We start from the raw sequence: 17,153 nt of genomic DNA on the forward strand, positions 1-17,153 counted from the left end.
CAGCTGCCGCTGAGCTCCAGCTGCGAATTGCTCCAGGGAAATCAAGTTCCATAGGACAAGCCAATGAATAACATTCTTCGAAGGAGCTGAACTTGACAGGACGGGAAAAAGAAGAGCGTTTTAATTTCACCTTCCTTCCCTACCCTTGGATGACATGTTGGATGAATAGGTCAGATTCCATGAGTTTCTGACCGCTTCCCAGGATAGGAACAGTTACATTTTTAGATTACAGTTTCCTTTTATGTATTAAAAATTCCAGTCATATAGAATGGATAAACAACAAGGTCCTACTGTATATAGCACAGGGAACTATGTTCAATATCCTGTGATAAATCATAATGGAAAAGAATAGGAAAAAGAAAATATGTATGTATAACTGAGTCACTTTGCTAAACAGCAGTAATTAACACAACATTGTAACTCAACTATATTTCAATAAAAAATAAATTAAAAAAAAATTCCAGTATCATTTAAATCCAAACTTTAACCACAAATAGGATTCCAAACTTCAACCCACCTTCTGGTTCAGGTCTGATTCTTCACTCTGCCTCTTCCAGCTCTCCCTGGGCTCCCCTTGCCCCCCAGCAGCTGGCTCCTCTAGGGGTGGGGCAGAGGCTAGAAAGGTAGGTTTAAGGAGGGTTACCACTTGGTCCTCCTTTACAAGAGCCAATGGGAGGGGTCCGTTGGGATAAGCACTGTTGATCTGGCTGTTGGTGTGTCTTGCAGGTAGAATGTGGATATACTCAACTACTTACTGCTCTCAGTTTTGAGACTTCACGAATATCTGATAGCAAATTACATTACAAATCTGGCTTTTAAGTCAAATTTCCAAATGTGTATATGGTAGCTCAAAATTATTCAGCACTGCTAGATCCAATCAGACCTGTCCATGGGCTGTCCATCGCCCATGGGCTATCAGTTTGAGGGCTCTGGGTCAGAAGAGTTCTGAGGTCTCTTCCAGTCATTGTCATCTGTGAATTTATGCTTTTCCTAGATTTAGTAAGAACCACTGAAGTCCTCCAAGCTTTTCCCCTTATAGGAAGGGTCCCTCCCGTCTAGGAATTCTGGGTGGCAGAGGCCTCCTGGAAATGTTTTATCCTGAGTAGACACCTCCAGCATTCTGAAGAAGCAGGAGATGAAGGGAAGGGCCAGAAGGTGGCAGGAGAGAACAGCATGAGTCAGCTTCCGTTCGGTTGTAGTTCCAGGTGTCCCTCTGAGCCCATATTGCATTCCTGCAGTTGGATGGGAGGTTGACACAGGACCCCAGGGACCCCTCCAGCGCCAAGAATCTTGAAGCACGTCAGGAAAAGAGATGCTTCTGTTGGTGGGGGTGGGGTCCCAAAGCTCTTGGCCATTGAATTCTCAGAAATGCGGGGTAGAAGGTGCCCGAACCTTCTAAACCAATGCCATGTATCGATCTAAAAAGAAGCTGGGGGAATTCCCTGGTGGTCCAATAGTTAAAACTCCACATTTCCACAGCAGGGGACGCGGGTTCGATCCCTGTTTGAGATGCCGCATGCCACGTGGTGCAGCCAAAAAAAAAAAGTTGTCAAAACATAAGGCTTATATTTGAAAACAAATCTCTCTTGTTTCAGAATCAGCCTCTCGCTTTCCTTCCCAGGCATAATGCACAGGTTGCACTGAATCGTGGAATTTCATAGAACCGTAGCCCGTGGAGGTTGCAAGGGACCTGAAAGATTATTTAAACCAATCGTACTCTTCTTTGTCCTTTCCAACCACCCATAACAGAGCTCCTCCATTCTCGGCGTGAATGCATCCAGAGACGGGAAGCTCATGAATTTTTAAAGCCATTTGACTATTAGAAAATTACTTGATCGCGTCCCCCGCACCGGTAGGTGGACTCTCAACCACTGCGCCACCAGGGAAGCCCCTAAAGGGAATCTTATTGTGATTTTTTTTCTATGAGTTGCCTCTTTCACTCAATATTATGTGTTTAATTAATTTTCCCTGTTAAAGATACCTTGTTAGAGTTGAGTTAATTCTGGCTTTAATTATCTCCTCTAACCCTTTATAAATATTATCTACATATTTCTAAGTATTCCTTCTATATTATCATCCAAAAAATTTTGGGCAATGTTGAATGGGTAAATCTCAGGGTAGTACCTTCAGCAAACTTCTAGAAACATCCCTTCTGACTGAGATTAATGGATTATTTAGCACTCTTTGGGCACAGTCACCCAGTAACTAGTTCTCCTAGTTTTACTTTAATTCAGACGGTATTTTCCTACTTGCTCACATGATTATCAAAAAACACCTTGCTACTATATATAAAATAGATAAACAACAAGGACCTACTATATAGCACAGGGAACTATATTCTGGAAAAGAATCTAAAAAGGAATATATATATATATATGTATAGCTGAATCACTTTGCTGTATACCTGAAACTAACACAACATTGTAAATCAACTATATTTTAGTATTAAAACCCCCCACACAAAACCTTGCTTGAAATCCAGATAAACTATATTTATGGCATTTTCCTGATCTACCAGTCCAGCAGACTTGTCAAAATGAGGCTTAGAGAACGTGTATTGGCTCCAAGTAATTGCTCTACTGTTTTTTAAAGAGCATAAAGCAGCCTTTTGGTTTCCATGATTTTGTCGGAGATTGAGGGCAAGCTCACCAAGCCTATAGTTGTGGGAAATCGCCTCCGACCTTTGAAAAATCAGAACTATGTTTTCTGACCTGTTGCTTTCCATGATTTCTCATAGTTATCAAACAGCATTGAGAGACCCCCCCCCCCTTCGCAAGTTTTCAATACCTGGAGTGTCCTTGATCTGGACCAGGAAGGTAGGACTTGGAGGAGGACAAAGCTCTTAAAGATTGGCTTCCAGAAAGTGGTAGGTGAAGTAATTTTAAGAAATTGGCAATAGGCGCGGTATTAAGAATTTGAGAGCGGAAGGCCAAGGTTGAGATAGTCCCTGGAGTAATGAAAAGCGTGCTATTACGGGAAAAGGGATCAGATTGCCGAAGAAGTGGCAGAGTTAGAATGATTTCGTAGTCGGTCCATTTAGCATGGAATGATAACTTTCTCCACCAGCCAACTCCCAGCCAAGGAACAGGAGAGGAGAGAGAAGACAGGACAGTCTGGGGCAGAGGGGTAAATTGAGAAGAGTTGAGGCCATTGGCAAGGGCAGCATCTAAAGGGCTGAGGGGCTCCAGCCCTCAGGGGAAGGAAATCAGATGGCATGAAAGTGGAGTGGGCGGGGGAGACGGGACAGGTGATGTGACTGGGGGTCTGCGGAGAGCTGAGTGGGTTATGGTTATGGTAGGAAAGGGAAGCCACCGAGCATGAGGCCGGGAGGATGGACACAGAGTAGGGTGATGACGTGGCCTGGGGAAGGGGTGCTGTGTGCTGCTGAAGACGGACCCAGGGGTGATGTCAGGGTGGGAGCAGGCTCAGGGGGGGCATCCCCAGGCAGGCGAGCACCACGGACCACGTCAGGGCGCCAGGCCCACATTAGGTGCCCGAGCCACTGGAGTTGAAGAGGAAAGTGCCAGAAACAGATGAACTTCAAAGGAGGAGCGGGGGATGGTGATGCGTTCGTGGCCTGGAGGTCTCAGCAGGGAACGAGGCAGAGTTCCCTGCATGGCCATAGAGTGTGATGGCAGTGGGAGATGACCCCATGGGACAGGGGAGAGCCACTTTGGCTAAGGAGGAGGGTGAAGGAGGGAAAGGGTTTGAGAGTGAACGAAAATTCGCTTTGACCAAGCTGGAAGGTCGGGGCTTCGTGACAGCAGTTCCAGGAGTCAGCCTTTCAGGAGGGGGGCGGAGGCCGGTTGGTGAGTCGCAGGATGTAGCAGGGGAGCTGATGGATGGTTTTTCAAAGAGAGCTTTGTGGATAATAGAGCTGAAGGCACCAAGAGTTGGGAGGCCTGAGACTTCCCTGGTGGTCCAGTGGTTAACACTTCGCCTTCCAATACAGGGTGTGTGTGTTCGATCCCTGGTCGGGGAGCTAAGATCCCTCATGGCCGAAAAACCAAAACATAAGACATAATAAATTCAATAAAGACTTTAAAAATGGTCCACATCAAAAAAAAAAAATCTTTAAAAAAGAGTTGGCAGGCCTCTGTGAGGGCCAGGAATGACCTTGCTGAAACCTCAAACTACTCTATGGGGTAGTTCATGAATACAATCTCCCTTTTAGAGATGTGAAGCCCAGGGTAGATGTGAACAAAAACAATGGGCGCCCTGCACCCAGGGCCTGCCTGTGTCTTTATTCAATTTTACGACCAAAGAGCACCTGCCCCAATGGGAGGAGGTCATTACCAGGGCAGGTCACCCATTCAGCACAGTTCCTGCCAGCTTTCCCAGGGCAGACGAAATGTCTAAGACCTTTAAAAGCATGGATGGGCTACCAAATTCAAATAGAAACCAGCGCACAAATACATGTTCAACTACTGTCTACAAATGTAATAGTAGTGTGCCATCCTTATGCTTAGATTTAGCATAGAAACATTTCACTTCAAACTTCTAAGTTAGCAATGCGCATTGATTATTGAGAAATTGTACTCATTTGTAAACTATTTGAGTTAATCAAAGCCAAAGAACCGCTGAATCATCCCTGAATTAAGGTTGAGCTCCAGAGTCCTGAGTATTCCTGGCAAGACACCCAGTCTCAGTGACTTTTGTCTCATCAGAGGCCACCACTAATCCCAATTGTCTTTCATCAGTCATTGCCAAAGGTCAGAACTGACCACCAAACTCCAGGGCCTTTATGAGCAATAGGCCAGCCCTATCCCCATCCGTGCTTTATTTTTTAATTTATTTTTTGCTTTTTTTTTTTTTTAATCTCTTGCTTTATTTTTCTCCACAGCACTTATCACCATCTGCCACACTATCTATTTTTTGTATCTGTTTCTTGGGCCCCAGCCCACATAGGCTCCATAAGGGCCAATATCTAGAACAGGACCTGACTCAGAGTGGGCATGCAATGCATATTTGCTGAATGAATGACACTTCCCAAAGTGAAGTTTAAAAACAGCTTCCAAATTTTACAGCAAATCCAAATATATATTTAATGGGTTTATGTTTAATTAAATACATTTTACTGCATTTAGGAAATTTCCTGGACGTCCAGTGGTTAGGGCTCTGCGTTTCCACTGCAGGGGTCATGAGTTCACTCCTTGGTTGGGGAACTAAGATCCCATAAGCCACGTGGCATGGCCAAAAAAAAAATTTATTGCATTTAATGTAAGATGGGCTGGAGCTTCCAAAAAAGGTAACAGGGACTTGGATGGTTTTTAAGTGGCCTTGTTTATGAAGCTGGGAAGTACCTTAGAGGTCAGCCAGAACAGAGATATGCCCTGATTTGATTATCCAGGGCAGAGGCTGGACTGAATCAGGGTCCTAGGCCTGTACTCTTTCTGCAGCCCACCCCCACTCCCAAAGCGGGTGGAGGATGTGGTGAGTGTCTTAGAGGGCTTGCCATGAAACCAATGATGCTTAATGTGTAGGGTCACCTCACTTGCACAGACCCCCTTCCAAGGTCTGTGTCTAATTTTGCATTTGTAATGTTATGCACCTTTTCCTAAAGAGGGCCTCCTGGTAAATGGTATCAGCTTCAGGCTGCCCCAAACTGGGAGCTACCCAGTCGTAGGCACAAACAGAATGGCCTACCCTCACCCCCCCTGCCACACACATCCATACATGACTGACCTGCCTCCCAAGCCCACCAGGCCCCAAACTTGGAGAACAAGACAAGATTCCCAACCAGGGCTTAGGAAGGACCTGCAACGACCTGATTGGAGAGGTTGAAAATGGGCCTGTCTTGGGGGAGAAATCCCTCCTCTTCCCAGAGGTTTGGCGCGGCGGGCGGGGGCGGGCGGTGACGACCTTTGGCCTTGCTGGAGAGATCCAGGAAGGGGCAGGACCTGACTAGGGCTGGGATTGAGACAGGAGGGAAGTGGGCAGGGCACAACCTTTAAAAGAATGACATATGAATAAACTGTTGAGAACCGAATAGGCGCAAGGTGGCGGAAGATTCGACTTCCAGTAGACCTTGAGCCTCATTATACGCTATCGTAATACATTAGCATATGCTAAGTGACACACCCAAGGGCGCTGTGACAATTCCAAGGCCTACCATTAAAGGCCAAAAAGTGGGCGGTGGCCCAATTCCTGGAAATTCCTATCCCTTCTTCAAGGTAGTTGGAATAATCCTCCCACTCATTAGCCTATGAAATTACCCAGCCCATAAAAACTAACCACCCTGGGCTTCCCTGGTGGCGCAGTGGTTGAGAGTCTGCCTGCCGATGCAAGGGACACGGGTTCGTGCCCCGGTCCGGGAAGATCCCACATGCCGCGGAGCGGCTGGGCCCGTGAGCCATGGCTGCTGAGCCTGCGCGTCTGGAGCCTGTGCTCTGCAACGGGAGAGGCCACAACAGTGAGAGGCTCGCATACCGCAAAATAAAACTAACCATCCCATATTTCAGGGCCTCTCTCACCTTCTAAGATGACCCACACTCTGTCTATGGGGCATATATATCTCTCGATAAATCTACTTCTTATCACTTTACCTCTCAGTGAACTGAGCTTCATTAAGTCCTGAGACCAGGTGTGCAGTTTCAGCTGGGAGATTGTGAGTTTGAGTCCCAGTCTGGGGTGTGCAGTTTCAGGATGGTGGGGAGAGAACAGGGTCCTGCCCAGGGTGCCTATTCCCTCCATACACACCCCAAAAAAGGGTCTGGGAAGACCTGGGCCTGGAGAGCGTGTGCACGGCTCTGGCTCCACCCAGTTCCTGCTACTTCTCATCCTTCAACCTCACTGGACTCTTCTGCTGCCTTGGGCAAGGCTGGAGCCTGGGCCTCCAACATCAGGACCGTCTGACCCTTCTTGATTCTCAATTGACAGAGAGGGTTAGGTGTCCTTCCTTACCCAGCTGAAGCTCAGCCTTTGAGCACCAAGTGTCTCCTGTCACCTCCATAACCTCCCCAGCTGCTGCTCTCTCCTGGGGAAGAGCCCTGGCCCCTCCCTTCCTTTGACCTGGCTGACTCCTGCTTATCCTTGAAGACTTAGCTCAAATAGCTCCAGGAAGCCATCTTTAGGCTGAGTCATCTGCTTTTCCTCTCTATTCCCTGGTTCTTTGCAATGACCTGTATGTTTCCACTTCTCAAAGTAAATTGTAAGCAATTACTGTTCCCAGAGAGTAAGGACTGTGTCTTTTATCTTTTATCTCCCAAGATGTTTTGATGGCAGAAATCCTAAATAAGTGAGGAGGGTTGGCTATTTAAAGGCAGCTGGGAATGGAGACAATTAGTTTGTAATTGACTACATTTGCTTCTCCAATTGCAAAGAGAAGCTACTTCACCTGCAAGAAGAAATGCACATTGCTCCATTCTGGGAGATTTTTAGGACATGGAGTTTTTGAAGACAGAAAGGGGAATAAACAACAGACATTTACTAAGCACCTCCTATATATAGTGCCAGATATAGTGTTGTTTAATCCTTAAGGCCCCTTTGCTATTATGCACATTAAACAGATGAGCAAACTGAGACCTTCAGAAGTAAAGTGGTTTGCTCAGCATCACCCAGCCTAGGCCTCATCTCTGTTCTGAGAAGTATCATCATTACCCCTCCCGTCTCTCCCTGTGTGGATAGGATCAAGCTTGCTGCTGTCTCTGTCTTTAAAAACTCCATGTCCTGAAAACCTCCCAGATTTTCAAATTCCCAAAAAGTATTTGAGGGTTATGGGACAGAAGTGTTTTATACTTCTTAAATTTGGTTTAGTTCTCGAGTAGTTAATACTATCGCATGGTTTGAAATAAAAATTACGTTAAAAGATCTACATTGAAAAGTCTTATCCTCTTGCCTGACTGCATCTATTCTTTCTCCCATGCCCAGCTGCCCTAGGTTACCCCTTTTATTAGTTGTTTTTTTATGGGGGACGGTATCATTCTAGTGTTTATCTATATATCCATCTACATCTCTGTACCTGTATCTGTGTCTACATCTCTATGGAGCTCTGTAATTTTATCTTGGACCACTTTCAACCTTGCAGAAAGGTTGCAACAGTACTACAGAGAACGCACATGTACCTCTTCATCTCCGTTTATTTTTTTTATCTATTTATCTTCCATCTATCTATCTGTCTGTCTGTCTATCTACCTATCTTTCTGTCTACCCACCTACCTATCTATCTATCAAACCATGAATTCACACTGATACTTCAATTTCAATCCGTACTACAGGATTTATTCTTGCATTTCCCATTTTCATATTTACACCTACTTTCTCTGTCAGTGAGAAACCTGACTCCCATTACCATCGATTTATTTACTTATTTGCTCAGTCTTATGCATATAAGCAGCCACTGGGTTTTCCCTGCCATCTGCTCTAAATACCATTTTTGTGCGACTCACCATTACTGGCCATCTCAGCCAGTGTACACACACACACACGTAAATATTTTTATATTTCTTTTTAAGGAATTGGCTCATACAATTGTGAGGGTTGGTTGGCAAGTTTGAAGTCTGCAGGGCAGTCCGGCAGGCTGGAGATCCAGGCAAGAGTTGAAGTTGCAATCTTGAGTGGAAGTTGCAATCTTGAGTCAGAAGGAGACAAGTTGGTAGAGGGGGTGGGGTGAGGGAGACGGTGAGACTAACTGGCCAGATGGTGTTGCTAGGAATGTAATACGTTTCCTATTTTTTGTGAGGTTTGGGCTAATTTGGGGAAAGTGTGTGTACGGAGTGGAGGTGAGGGAGCGGAACCCTAGAATGGAATTGGTTGGGAAGCTGCGTTACTTACCATTCACCTTATCGTGCCTGTCTACTATTATCTTTTGAACTATAAAAACCAAATTATGTCATAAAGTAAATAAGACGGGCTTATCTTGTTCCCAAAGGCGATATGGAGCTCCCCCAAATCAGGATGTCAAGAAGGACATTAAGGGGACAGAAAACAAAAAATACAAGTGACCATGAAACATATAAAGAGCTGATCAACTTTACTCATAATAGAAGAAATGAACATTTAAGCTGCAATCATTTCTGTTCCACAGAAAAAAAGCCAGAAGTTTGACCACATTTTTTTTTTTTTCTTTTGCGGTACGCGGGCCTCTCACTGTTGTGGCGTCTCCCGTTGCGGAGCACAGGCTCCGTATGCGCAGGCTCAGCGGCCATGGCTCACGGGCCCAGCCGCTCCGCGGCATGTGGGATCCTCCCGGACCGGGGCACGAACCCGCGTCCCCTGCATCGGCAGGCGGACCCTCAACCACTGCGCCACCAGGGAAGCCCTGACCACATTTTTTAATTCTAATAATTCTAGAAGACAAAGCGTAGAATATACAAAAAGGCAGATCTTATCTCAACCCCTGAGTTAGATTTTGGATCCCAGGAGACTTTGCATCAAGCACACTAGAACGTGGTGGGCTGGCTGGGAGAGGAAAACCTGCTCACTTAGTGTCCTTTCTGTGCCCTGCATGGTTTTCTGTTCCTGCGTCTCTCTGTCAGTGCTACTCTTTCTCCCCCACCTTGCTACCTTATTCATTTATCAGTATATTGATAAATATTTATTGATCACCTACTGTGTGCCAAGCACCATTTTAAGTGTTTGAGATACTCCAGCAACTAAAACTGAGAACGATTCCTGCCTGGCCTCATGAAGCTTCTAGTCAAATTGATTCTTTTCTCCTCCCTCTCTCTCTTTCTCCCTCGTAAATTCTGTTTCCTCATGGTTTCTGCTTCCTCAAACTCTGGTTTATCAGGCCCCTTCACGGCCCTATGTCCTCATGAGTCTCTCAACATCCTGATGGATGTTAGTGTTATCCCTAATCTTCTACTGTTACAAATAGTGCTGCATTGAACAGCCTTGAACACGTTATCTTTTCATATTTATGCCAGTGTGTCTTTGGGATAGATCCCTAGAAATGGGGCTGCTGAGTCAAATGTTTTTACATACAGACTTACATGCTAAGTCTACAGTAAGTGATAAATATTACATGGTAGTAAAGTATCAAACGTATGTTGGTAGATATTGCCGAGTTGCTCTCCAAAGAGGTTATATGGTTTTTGTGGCTTTTCGGTCCTCTTCTATGACCCTCTCATAACTTTTTGGACCTCTCCCCTCTATCCTCCACCCATCCTGAACTAGTCTCCTTCAGAGTGTTCTTTCTGCCAAAACTTATTACCAACTCGAATCTCTTTTCTCTCTCTAGTTATCCTGAAAATACAAAAGCAAAATGAAACCTAATATACAACTGCATTTTGAGTTGGAGGCTTAACCACACTGAGAGTAATTATTTTAAATGACCTAAACATAGTAATTTGACTGTACACCCTTAGTGGGGAATACCTTAGGATAAAAAGAACTCTAAAAGATCTTAAACTCTTTTCACCAATCATATTGTTTGCAATAGTATTGGTTTTGTTAGTCTGAAGCTATTAAACATATAGTAAGGTAGAGTAAATAATCATTTTGATGTGGTTAGGAATCAAGATCTTTAGCTTAAGAGAAAAAGGATAAAGATATGAAATCAAAGAAATTGAGTAAAATTGTATACTTCTAAATTTGGATTGGAAGTATATATACTCCAGAAGTTTTTCCTCTCTGTTAAAAACAAACAAAACGTAACTGTTCTTTCTTTCTTGTCCTCTCTTTCCTTTGTCTTCTTTCCTCTTGTTCAACAATTCATCAAGTGCAGCTGAGGAAGAGGTGCACGCTTGGGGGGATCAGGATAGGGGAGCCCTGGGGTGCAGGGGGTGTCCCTGCGGAAGAGTGAGCTGCCAGTGTGTGGTCAGAGCCAACTGGCACGAGGATGGTGCCTGTGTGGAGGAGCAGCCTGGCGCTGGGTGTTGGAGCGTGGGCAGATGAAGAGGGTGCCCACGGGGACAGTCAGTGGCTGCAGCCTGGAACGGGTGTCAGAGCCCCAGTAGGGTGGGGAGAGGGCTTGCCATAGGAGAGGAGGTGGCAGCAGCCATGGGACGCTGTGGGGAATTGGCCAAATGAGTAAACATATTATGGATAATGGGAGTGATTGCCTAACGCCCCGGAGAAAGATGTTACAAATACAGAAGGAGAGAAAGCAGAATGGACCCGGTAGTGTTGGACTGGAATTGAACTCATTATTTCCCACAAATAGATATAGATATAGAGACAAATATAGATGTGTGTGTATGTGTACAAGTTTAATCTCCCCGAGCTATGTCCACTGATAGAAGTCCTGAGAATGAAGATGCCCCATAAAGCAATAAGCTGTTTTAGCATCCTGATCTTGGTTTCTAAGTATTATTCTACAATAAAGGAAACTGTGTTCTTTGGAGAAATGACTTATTTCACAGCTGGGACAGGCAAAGTACAAGATGAGCCTGGAATACAATAGGTACAAGTCAGAGAGACACAGAAGCTAGTCTGAAGGGGCACGTACTGGCCATATCTGGGACAATTTGAGCATCCAAGTCAACAGTGATCACAATGGATAATAACCCATGGAATAAAATAGGAAATCTAGAGTCCATATTGATATAACTATGTAAATGAAAGAACTGAAAGTTTGGCAAAGAATAGGGTATTTACATAGTTTCAAAGTACTTTTCCAAGAAATACTTAGTAATTACAAAGACGGAAAGAATTATTTTACAATGGAGAAGCCTAGCAGCTACCACCTTAATCAAGCGATCAAGATGAACATCATTTGTAATGCAACAAACTGAAGTTGTGTGTCACCTAATAAGATGCAATGGGAACCCAGCCTCACTTCCATGATGTTTTTGCCCTGGATGCACAACCTGAATCTAATCATAAGGAAGCATTAGACAAACACAAACTGTAGGACATTCCACAAAGCAGCTGCCCTATAGTTTTCAAAAATTCCAGAGGCCTGAATTTTGCGGAAAGATGGGGAACTGCTCTAGACGGAAGGAGACTAAAGAAACATGAGAGCTAAATGCAACGCGTAATTCTAACCTGGATCTTTTTGTTTAACCCTGGTAAAACAACTTGAATGTGGTATGAACACGGCATGGTAGTAAAGATCAACGTGCATTTCCTCATTTTGATGGTTGTACTGTGCATATGGAGGAAAATGTTTTTGTTTGTTGGAAATACCAACAAAAAGTATTTGAGGGTTATGGGACATTCGTGGTAACAATTTACTCTCAAAAGGTTTTTGCTGGGGGGTGGGGAGTTCTTTCTACTTCACTTGCAACTTTTTCATAAGTTTGATTTGTTTTCAAAAACTAAAACAAGATAGCACATATATAATAAATGCATAATATGTATATGTGTGTGCATATATATATAAATATATATATATACATATACATATATATATTTCCTAGTTCTACCCATTAAAGAGACTCAGAAGCAAAGCTCCACCAGTAGCAGTGAGTGCCTCCTGTGTGCAGATTATGAATTCTAAATACCATTTTCCACCAACAGGAATCAGAGTTCCTAAAAGAGTGCTGGATTACAGATCCAAGACAGGAAATATACAAGATAAGCCAAGAACATTTTATCATTCCTGAAAGCAAGGAAACTATCAAAGATTACTGAAGTTGGAAAAAAAAAAAAAAGATTACTGAAGTTGGGGCAGAAGAATTCAGGAACTAAGCTGGGGAGGCCCAAAATGGGACCATTTGAGCACAAGTAAGAGTAAAAAGTGCAATAGATTGAAACACATCAAAATTGTTACAACCCATGAGTTCATGATAATAATAGGAATAATAAAAAGAACTCACAGATCATTTTTGGGGGATATAGTGGGGGAACCAATTCATTCTGAAAACATAAAAGGAAGGAGATCAAGAATTCCATCTGCCTTTCCTATAGGAACTATACCTCCAGGTAATCATTATTTGAGGAGAAAAAAATTCTCTCTGAAAGAATCCAGCTGGTAAGTGAAGATGCAGTATTAGAATCATGACTCTGCAAAGCCCTTATGAGCCGATGGACCTACTCATCAGTGTTCAGTCACATCACAGCAAGAGAGGCCGGGAGACATTACATATCTCCTAATGGCACAACATCACCTCCGAAGTATTCTTGCTTAAAAATCGCACCTTGTGGGCTTCCCTGGTGGCACAGTGGTTGGGAGTCCGCCTGCCAATGCAGGGGACACGGGTTCGTGCCCCAGTCCGGAAAGATCCCACATGCCGCGGAGCGGCTGAGCCCATGAGCCATGGCCGCTGAGCCTGCGCGTCCAGAGCCTGTGCTCCGCAACGGGAGAGGCCACAACAGTGAGAGGCCCGCGTACCGAAAAAAAAAAAAAAAAAATCGCACCTTGCATCTATAGGTCTATCAATTTACAAGAAATAACTGGAGCAGAGGAATGATTTTTAAAAATATGACCAGCATAATCCATAATGTGGGAAACCCTATAGGAAAAATGACCTGGCTTCTTCAACAAAGAACGTTTACAAGGAAAAAGAAGGAGCAGGAACCTATAGATTCAAAGAGACTTAGGAGACATGTCAATCAAACGCTACAGGCACATTTGGGGGAAATTTGAACACTGACTGAATATTTGGTGATACTATGGATTTGCTTCAAAACGATCCATTTGTGGGGATGAAAGAAGTGTGGCCATGAGTCAAGTTTTTTAAAAGGTCTGGATGATCAGGTCTGAGTAGTAGTTCATTGCTCTCTACTTTTGTTATGGTTTAAATTTTCACTGTAAATATTTCTAAATGTCACTAAACTCCATAGTTTCTGCCTAGGTTGTTCTGGCTCTGGTCCCTCCCCTAGCCTGCCGCCTACCATATCCAAGGAGAGCAGGAGGTCCTCTGTGTCAGTAGTGTCTCCTTTAACAGAAAACCTTCCTCTCCCTCCGTCCAATGATAAATGAGCAGAAACAAGAGAAGAAGTGGATGAGGTGGGTAGTGTAGGGTCTTGAACTTAGAGCCTCCAATAGCAAACATGGGGTGGGGGATAAATTGGGAATTTGGGATTAACAGATACACGCTACTACATATAAAATAGATAGGCAACAAGGACCTACTGTACAGCACAGGGAACTATATTCAGTACCTTGTAATAACCTATAACGGAAAACAATCTGAAAAAGAATAGATATATGCAACTGAATATATATATATATGTATAACGGAATCACTTTGCTATATACCTGAAACACTGTAAATCAACTATACTTCAATAAAAACAATTTAAAATAAATAAATATAGCGTTAACTGCTCCCCCCTCCCCCTGCCAAAAAAAAAGTAAAGAGTGCTTGTGAGGCTCAAATGTCTAAAAAATTACATACGAAAGAGCCTGTATGTAGAAAATGATATGCAAATGTAAGGCGAGATTGTTTTTATTTTCAATTCCTTCTCCTAAACAGAATTTTTCTTGGCCCCATGCTATAGAAATATAGGAACAGGAGGATGGGGGAGTTGTTCAGGCCTAAGAAAAGGCTCTCTTCGATTTTCTGCAATCACATACCACTGAATTTGCTGACCTGGGGATCCTGGCATCTGTGTCCTAGGGTGGAGCTGCCTGGACCAGCCCATCAACCACGGGCAGGGAGAGAGACCTGGAAGGAGGAGAGGAAGTGGGGGCAGGGGGTGGGATCTTGTCCGAGTGATGAAGTATGTGAATCAGAGTTGGCTGGAACCAGGCGTCAGCACTAGGTTGGCCACGCCATTGACGCCGCTGGACTGTGTGGCTCTAGCCCTGCGCCAGCACCCCACGCCTCTAGGCACATTTTGGAGGGCATTTTGGGAAGCCGAGCGGCTGCCCACCTGACAAAAGTGCTCCACTGCTCCTCTGGGTCCGGGGGAATCCGAGGTCAGGCAGGTGAGTCTGAGCTGGCCTCCGTGGGACTCGAAGCACCCCCTGCCCCAGCACTGAATCTCAGCACTGTCCAAAGAGGTACATGGTTGGAGCTTCTTGGACCCAATGGGGTACCTTGAAGAGAAAACCGGGGTGGCATGCAGCCCAAGTGGGTGTGTGGAGGCCACAGCACCTGGGCAGGAGGCCAGGCCCTTGTCCAGTCCTGCTTCTTCCTGACCTGGTCACTTATTCCGCTTCCCTGGGCCCCAGTTACTCTAGGTCTTGAATAGGGTCCAGAAACCTTTTGTAAAATCTTCTCAGGTGACTCTGACGATCACACAGGTTAGAAACCACGAACTCATCCAAATGGTCAATAATCTTCTGACTTTGGTTTTTGGAATCTGTTCCTGATCTTTTGCTTTTCTCTGAACTGTGTTCATTAAAAAAAAAAAAAGTGTGTATATATGGATATATATATCCACCTATATATATGTAGATGGATAGGAAGTGTTCATTCAAGGGGGGAAGAAAGGAAAACTGACATCTCTTGAGGAGAGAGTCTGTTCTGTGCTGGGTACTTTACCAACGTCATCTCTGTGTTGCCTGCCCAGAAGACAACTGTAGACTATAGACGTACTTTCAAGCAACTTGCCTTTCTCCCTTCTCCTGACTCTGAAATTCAAGGGCTACTCCGCTAGGGATCTCCTCGCATTCTAAGAGGGGGAAATGAGAATGGGAACTCACATCTAGTTTTTAGTCTTTTATTAACATTTAATTTTTTTATGCTAAAACAATGTATAAAATGAATATCTGTATGTGTTTTTTTAAGTCCGTAATGAAAAATAGTGAGAGTTTATCTCTCGCCACATTCCAAAAATTGTCCCCCTACCCATTGCCCAGACAACCGCTTTCACCCACTTCTTTTGGTAGTTATCCTTATAATATAAAACGTATATGCTAACACTGCATTTTTCTCAATGTATCAGTTTTAGGCATAGTGTATCTACTGACTTTTCTGTTATGATAGTATGTGAAGTATTACCTTTCTCATTGCCACCTCCACCTGTTGTCTCCCCGTCCTCTCCATATGGTTGAATCACTATTTCTTTTTAATTTTTAAAAATTAATTAATTTTATTTTTGGCTGCGTTGAGTCTTCATTGCTGCGTGCAGGCTTCTCATTGCGGTGGCTTCTCTTGTTGCAGAGCACGGGCTCTAGGCACTCGGGCTTCAGTAGTTGTGATGCATGGCTTATTTGCTCAGTGGCATGTGGGGTCTGCCTGGACTAGGGCTCAAACCCATGTCCCCCGCATTGGCAGGAGGATTCTTAACCACTGTGCCACCAGGAAAGCCCTGCCATTTTTAAACTTTATATCTGTAATCAGGGTTTACATCATTAAGACTTATATAAATATTGTTTATGACAAAAGTCAGGTGGCACACTATGAATGCATTCTCTTTCCTGTATAGTTTTTCATTTTTCCTGGAGTTATTAATTGCTCTTCTTTTTATTTCCCTTCAACTGTATGTTTTATTGTATCTGTTAATTTCCAAGGACTCTTTCTTGTTAAATGATTGTTCCTTTTTCATAGCACCTTGTTCTTGTTCCATGGCCTCTCATGTTTCTGTGAACATATGAGAATGAGGAACTACAAGAGTTGATTGGAAGCTCTGTGTTGTTTATCACTTTAAAGTGACTGGGATGAGACTTTGCCATTTCTTTGGAAGACCACTCGCCCTGAATATTAGTATCTGGAAGATTTTTCCTTGGGAACTATTCAGTTTCTCTAAAGAATCCTATTTTCCTGTTGGAGAAAAGATGTGCAGCAGCAGGTAAGGCAAGAGGAAGGGGCTCCCTGCCTGCTCCATAGTCAGACTTTCAACTGATACTTCCTTTTTAGCCCTGAATCTCACCCCCACTATTTGGTGCCTGGAGCCCCCACGTCCATCACCTCTTCTGTTCTCTTTCTCCTAAGAATAAACCCTGCCTCCTGCCTAAGGAGTAAGAATCTGGTGCTAGTATTCTGAAGGTAGATAGGTTTCCTACTTATGTCCTCATTTTCCTCCCATGCCTCACCCTACCCTCCTCCCTTCCTGGTGCCTTCACATTCTGAGCCTCTTCAGGGTCTACAGCATGGATCGGCTCTTTTCTCATAGATACCATTCTCAACTCGCACATTTCTCCTTGGTGCTAAAATCGTTACCACTCCTCCCAGCATCGACGCCTCGTCTTCTCCTGCGAGACCCGTTGAATCTCCACGTTCCACTGCTTCTTCGTCTCATCACCTCTCACACTCACCTGCTCTCCCCTTCTCTGCCTTCACTTCACCTCCACAGTCAGACCCCTGTTGTCTCGTGCCTGACTCATGGCAACATCCTTCATCTCACAGTCTCTTTAAGCTCCTTCAGTCAGTTCTGCA

Source organism: Phocoena phocoena, chromosome 6 (assembly GCF_963924675.1).
Source record: "Phocoena phocoena chromosome 6, mPhoPho1.1, whole genome shotgun sequence".
NCBI classification, from domain to species: Eukaryota; Metazoa; Chordata; class Mammalia; order Artiodactyla; family Phocoenidae; genus Phocoena; species Phocoena phocoena.